Source organism: Lepisosteus oculatus, unplaced genomic scaffold (assembly GCF_040954835.1).
Source record: "Lepisosteus oculatus isolate fLepOcu1 unplaced genomic scaffold, fLepOcu1.hap2 HAP2_SCAFFOLD_69, whole genome shotgun sequence".
NCBI lineage: Eukaryota > Metazoa > Chordata > Actinopteri > Semionotiformes > Lepisosteidae > Lepisosteus > Lepisosteus oculatus.
Window position 1 is genome coordinate 794,449 of NW_027168246.1, and position 7,356 is coordinate 801,804.

A 7,356-nucleotide genomic window follows, 5' to 3' on the forward strand; every position below is an offset into this window, starting at 1 on the left:
TAAAGGGACATTGCATCATTACATCACAAAATAGACTACATTTCAAGGTTAAAGAATTACCATGTTCTGCGATTCAGAACGAGGCAGCAAAACTTCCTATAATCTGTTGTGGCCCTATGACATTGTAAAGGAGCAGGCTTGTGAATACATCTCGTTTAATCCAATGGAAATATAACTCTCAACTTTTTTACGTTTTTGCCAATAAATAATACTACATTGTTAACTCTGCATAAAGAACCTTGGAATGGAACGTTTTTTGCAGTGAAATGTTTGCTGCATAACCTATACCCTTTCTCTCCTACATCACATTGCATTAGTCATTACAGTGATTAGTGAGCAGGAAGGGCTGCATCACATCGCAATTTGTGTGGAACTTGAATGCGAATTTGTTACAACATGGCGTAACTTACAGTCCTTTCACAAAATTCATGATTTTGTGCTCAATTTTGAGTTTGTAAAGTTTTTCTATAATGTCAATGATTTTATTTTGTGACTGAAATTAAATAATTTTGTGTCTGCAAAATTGGGACTGTAGTTCCACCTTAACCTACTAGTACTGTATGTCTTTGGACTGTGGGAAGAAACTGGAGCACCTGGAAGAAATCCACACAAATGAAGGGAGAACATACAATTCCATCCAGACTGCACCCCAGGAATTGAACCCAGGACCCCAGCTCTGTGAACCACAGTGCCAGCTCATTGCTATAGTCACTATAATTAATGTCAAAACTCATTTGCAAATGAGCAGCCTGGGATCCAAAAGGATCAAGACAAGGATCCAAACAAAGCACTATCCCAAAGCTTGGCTTTGTACCGTATATAATACAGGGCTTGATGCAGAAGGCAGATAATCAAAGTCCATGCAATAATTGCTAAGGGAAAGTGACTTTGTGTTCTTGGAGGGAAGTCACTCAACATGGAGCTGTGTTAGTGAAATGATTGTTCTGATGTACGGCTGATGTCCAAACACTGAAAACATGATTGTGTATGCAATCGCACTCCTGAGCTCCATTGGGTATGGTTAAAATAACTTTTTATAGTTCATCACATTCAAAGTGTGTGTACTTGATGAAAGTGTAACACGCATTTGGAGGAGTTATTCAGGATTTTCTTTCATTCAACTATTTCAAGACCCATTATTTTCAGATGTTGTAGTATACGTGAATAATGAAAGGCCTTCATATTACACAATGTAGGAATGACTTCGCAGGTGTGAAGAATAAAAGATTAATTCAGCTCACTTTGGGGAGTTTCACAATGGCCCTCCTTATAGAAATGTGGGTTTGATTAAAGGAGTGAAGAAAAAGCACTGAATAATATTTGCTTCTGTAAACGTAATCATCTCAAAATATGGTTGAAGAAATTGAAGAAGGTTAAACATAATCCAAAACGTATAAGGTCAATTTAAGTACAACCAGAATTCTAGTGTTTATGCAATGCATCTGTGGGTTGATATGAAATATGGCCGTACTTAAACTAAACGAGGTTATCGAGAGCATATTCCGAATACGGCTTTGGCCAGTTGTACTGTGAACTGCGAGGACCGTATCTTATCCTGAACTGGCTGTGCGAATACCGTCCTCTGCTGGCAGAAGGAATAGATTACAACGGCACTGTATTGGCGATTAGTCCTATTGCTAGAATATTGAAACAACAAGGAGTCCGCGGAGTCAAGCAATGCTGAATAAACAAGTACCTGAAATTCAATAGGATTTTGTGTATTGATTACAAATAGGTGTGGAATTCTCATGTACAGTGGTATTCATGGATTCCTTACACAAGCAGCAGTTGTTATGATGCTTTCGTAATCTGAATATAAATCTGTTATCTACTTAAAACTGTAATTATTGAATAGATTAATGTCTTTGAAATGCTTCATTAACTGGGCAGTTTCCATGTTTGGAAATGTTTTTATTTTGATTGCTGATTGCTAGATACTGTATGTTTAATAGGCATGCTGTTAATATTTTCTACAAGAGCCAAATAAGACAGTTATGCTGTAGTAAGTTCTATATAAGTTATATAACATAAGTTATATTTTGTTCTGAGGTCAATTTGAATCTCATACTAAATAACTGGTGTCCTTTTATCTGAGAAACACTACCTGATTGATCACCTGATGCCTAGAAATTAGCATGCACAGTAGCCCAGCGTTTAGCATTGCTAGCTCACAGTGCTGAGGCCCTGGGTACACTTCTGGACCTGGGGTGCTATCTGTATGGAGCTTGTATGTTCTCCCCATGTTTGCATGAGTTTGCTTTGGGTGCTCCGGCTTCCTCCCACAGTTCAAAGAACTACTGGTAGGTTAATTGGCTTCTGGGATAATTGGTGAGTGTCTGTGTCTTCCCTGCATTGGACTACCATCCAGTCCCAGGTATCTCCTGCTTATTACTTTCTGAGGCTCTGGCTCCCCCGTGCCCCGCGACCCCCTGACCCCCTGACCCTGAATTGGATGAAGCGGTTAGAAAATGGGTGGTTTCTGTTATGCTCTGGTCATGCTCTGCCATAGCAACAACTTGTAAAAAATGCAGATGCTAGGATTTAACTCAAAGAAGGAGCTCAGATCACTGTGTTGGCATCACTGTACAGGTGTCCGGTGTGTTTTAGAACATGTGCTAAAATCTTATTTACTAACTTCTAGACTTTTTACCCCCCATATCAGTCTGCAGGTGCACAGTGGTCTGTGGACACTCTCCTTGCTCTGTCGTAAAACAGGAAATAAAAAGCAACTGGTTTTGACTTTAATGCACTGAGACTGTGGAACTCACAGAACTCTCTTGTCAGAAAGGCAGCTTCTAACAGCTTTTAAGTGAAGACTAAGAACACTTTTCTATTTTATTAAAATAGATTATATATGTTTTGTTTAAATATATGTTATAAATGTTAAAACGACAGCTCGTATAAGCTTGTATTTTTACCTTTCGATCATTTTTAGAATTGCTTTGAGTTGCTTTTACCATGATAAACAGTACAAAATATGAGGTGTTGAACTTGTCAAAAGTTTTAAAGCGCTTTATGACGTAAAGTGTGATGACAGTCCTTGGCGGTCTATGTAACAATTCTTCTTGAAGTAGGTCATCGGGCCAACAGTATACAAACATTACAGCTCAAGTGCTTTTGTATCTGAACGCTTTTAGGTAAGTTATTTAGCAGCTGCGGTATTAATAATGATTTTAATGGCAAATTCAATTGCAGGTAAAATAAAAATGGCGGATAACTTTCTTTCTAGCTTCGTGAAGCGGTCGCGCTATATTATACATATATACCATAATAAGAAACATAATATGTACAGTAGAATTTTTCACTTTAAGCTGGCATTATCCAGAACCGGGTCAGGGAACGGACCCGGACCATGCAGTGTGGTCCGTCGGCCTTCTAAAGATGTTTAGGAGATCGAGGCGCCCTTGGATTTGATTAGAAACTTGCATAATTTCTTAACTTGACCCCATTATCTTAAAAAAAACGGCCAGGCCAAGACCAAAGCATGAAGGCTGCGAGGATCGGGGGACTCTCATTTTTGGTCACAGCGTACAGTAGTAGATCAGTAACCTCTGTTTATCGTGATAACCTTTAATTATTTTCCAGTACTTTTTTAAATGATAAAACACATTGTCTCGCCAGTTTTGCTAAAGATACGGTTTTAGTGTTTACGCATAAATTTGTAAGCCGTAGGTTTAAATCTCGTGGTCTTATTTTCTGCATTTTCATCGTAAGGGAAGGCGCTCGTTTGCGATTTACGCGCTGAATATTGTAAGCAGAGGAGCCTTAAGGCACAGCCTCGCCTTAACACCATCGTTTGCATTGTCATTGTCATCCAGAAAAGCAGTCGTAAGAAAATGAATCTGTGGCGGCTCCGAACATTAAAAAAACTATATCTAGACTGCAAATACATCCCAATCTTACTATCAACACGTTTTAAGACCCCTCTCCTTTCCACCGGTATACAAGCTAAGAGAGAAATATTGGAAATCCCATCTGAAGTAGCCCTCGTCTCACCTTCGGAGCTGTGAGCGATGGGGATCATAATTAAAAGGGGTACAGTTACTTTGAAAATGTGTATGTGATACTTAAATTTAAATAAAATAAAAAGATAAATTATATAACACAGACTGCTATCTATGTCCATGTGTTTAAGACGTATGAATCGGTTTTAAAACAGGCACACCCCTTCTCACAAATCCGACTGGAGTCTCAGTCCGTCGTCGCGATGAATTAGGAGCTCAGATGTAGGCTAAGTGATTGCAATTTACTTATTTAAAAGAACCACTTCAAATCAAAAGGGAGACATTTTGTAATGGTAGTTATCGTATTATAGTATACGATAACTGTATACGTAGTATACGTAATTGTAGATATACAGTACATAAAGGGTATGAATAGGTGTGAGCTTTTACTGTATATTTAATATTTTATCTGACCCACTTGTAGAAACCGCCTACTCAGATTTATTTAAGTGGTCTGCCACCATAAAGACAGAAAAATATAATGACACCCTGTTACATTAACTGTAAAATAAACGCCGTAACTGCGGCCATATGAAAATTTGGATAAAGATTATACAAACATCCTAAGGAGCTCTATGACATATGAGCGTCGTAATAATGGTTGGTGACCTGACGTAACAGTGCTCCCTGAATTACGTGATCTGTATATACCCAAATACAGATATATCACATAGGGAGATGCAGTCAAACATTGCATTGCTATCGTCGTGGTGAACTATTTCTCCGCTGTTTAAAACTTGTTTGGTAAGTGTCATCAAATATGCTTGTCAATTTGTAGCGAAATCGATATACTGTATCATAATCCTTCAGCTATCTATAATGTAGTGAAACGGCTAATTAATATTGATAAATTCCCTTATTCACAGTGACTTTTGCTCAAACCCCTGTTGCATAATGGGTTAATTTTATATAAAAAAACATTTATATCATAGATATAATACAAGCTTTGAAATGAAATAGCACATTTCCAGGTTTCAGTTAAACATTTTTAAAAAAGCTCATGACTTTAAGCATTCTGAACATTGAGAATGTTATTTGGGAAACAAATGTTTATTATAATGTTTATGTTTAGGATCTGTCTCCTACTGAGTCAGCATGCAGCATTCAACACCATTAGGTTTAATATTCAAAAGTTGTGTATTTCCTGAATTGTTTTTTTTTATTCTTTTCTATTAGACCATACTAGACTGGGCAGGATATCATTTATTTGCCATTTTTGCCTTTTCCAGATACCTGGGAAACAAAGCTCATATCTCATTTGCCAATGGAGCCCAGTCCTAAGCCTGGTGCTCTGTCCCCCTCCCCGAAGGACACAGACTCGAATCGACCCGCGCCCTTAAGGCAACAGGATCTGATCTCCACGTACTGCCCGCCTCCCAAGATACAGCTTCTGAAGGACACCTTCCAAGAGAAACTGATGCAGGAAAAGGAGAAAAAAATGATCGCCATGTACAATCGGCGGCAGGAGGCAGCTCTACAGAAGATGAGAAAATGTTTCCAATATGTCAAATACGCTGCGGAGAAGAAGATGGGGAACAGCTATCGCTTCCAAGCCCAACAGGGCCCCGAGAAGAACATTGTGGGGTATGATCGGTCTTACCCCCTGAAGCCTATGGGTAACAGGAAAGTCTCCGGCCCTGGTGAGGTTCGGGATGGTCATGAGAGGCCCTGCGAGAGGCCGGGCAGGAGGGGCTCAAGAGTACGCAAACCTAAGGACAGGACTGTCCTCCCCATGGTGGCGACCCCTCCAGGGCAATGCCCTTCTCATGCCAATGGGAAGGAGCACTTTCAGTTGCAAGAGGAGCTACGAAAAGTGGCCGAGGCAGAGGCCGCGCTGAAGGAGGAGCATCGCCGGAGGGAGGCCAGCCTGCAGGATGAGATGCGCCGGAAGGAGGCCATGATGAAGGACGAGATTCGCCAGAAGGAGGCCATGATGCAGGCGAAGCTCTTCAAAGCTCAGGAGGAGCTGAGGATGGTTCCGAGAGAGATGGAAGACTCCAGAGAGGTGGCCGGAAGGGAAAATAGAGGCGAGGCAGAGCGAGCTTTGCCCCAGAGGACCATGGGCCAACCACCACTCTAAGGCCGTGCCTCTTCTGACCTGCAGAATGGAGAAGCAAAAAGCCTTCACTCCAAGGAAAGCCCTTCCTATCAGAGGAGACAACCTTGATTATGGTTCTCAAATGAAAGATGGCGGATGCGCAGAATTGCACTTTCCCTCTGCGCTTTCCCATCAGGAGAGACGTCAAGTGAGCCCTTGCAGCCGTGGGCTAGAAGACGTCCCCTGTGGAAGGAGAAAGTATCTCAAGAAAGCAAGGCTCCCTGAAAGCGACGTGTCAGCGGCACAGGCCGCGCAGGGCCACTTCAGAAATAACACCACATGTCTGGATGAACAAACTCTGTCAGTGGAAAACAGATATTTGTCCCCTACAAGTCTGATGTGCCCTACCGCTGAGCAATTTCCATATGAGAATAGCCAGAGTGGAAACCCTCAGCTGGTGCCCTGTGAACTGTGTCACAGGAAGTTTGCTGTAGAGAGGCTGGAGAAACACAGCAAGATCTGCAAGAAGCTTCAGAATTCAAAGAGGAAGGTTTTTGACTCTTTCAAGCACAGGGCCAAGGGAACAGAACTGGAGACATACATCCATAAGAAGAAGGTTAAACCGCCAATCGTGGTAAGGGCTATCCTTAAACTCTTTCCAAGCTTCCCTTTTTTTCTCCTAGAGTCAGACTCAGCTTATAAATCAATGTAAACAATAAATAAGTGTTTTATGAAGTACTCTTCTGAAAAACTGCCGCAAAGGCACATTTGCCAGACAGAATAAATGTGTCTTAGTGACTTCTGAATTCTGTTGTAAAAATCTACATATCAAGCAAATAGCACTCACAGGAAACAAAACCATAACTACGTAAATTGTACTCTCTACCCAATGACCTGAAAGGTAGCCCCAGAAAGCTACGTTATTACTGTATTGATATTTTCTTGCCTTGTGAATGGTTTGCGACCAGACTGTGTACGCAGTGCTAGTCTGGACTTTTTCTGGAAGCTGTTTTATTGGTTTCATTTCCTGTTCCCAGCTGAGAAAGAACAACTGGAGGCAGAAGCACGAGGATTTCATTCGGAGCATCAAACAGGCCAGGGAGGTGCAGCAGGTGATCACGCAAGGAGGGAAAGTTGTGAACCTGCCCCAGCCCCCCGCGAATCCAAACCCCGACTACGTGCCCTGCCCTCACTGCGGCCGGCGCTTTGCCCCCAGGCCGGCACAGAGGCACTTCCCCAAGTGTCAGCACATCAGGAGCCGCCCTCCTCCTCCTCCTCGCAGATGAAAACTGATGTGAAGAAGAGCAAAAGAGT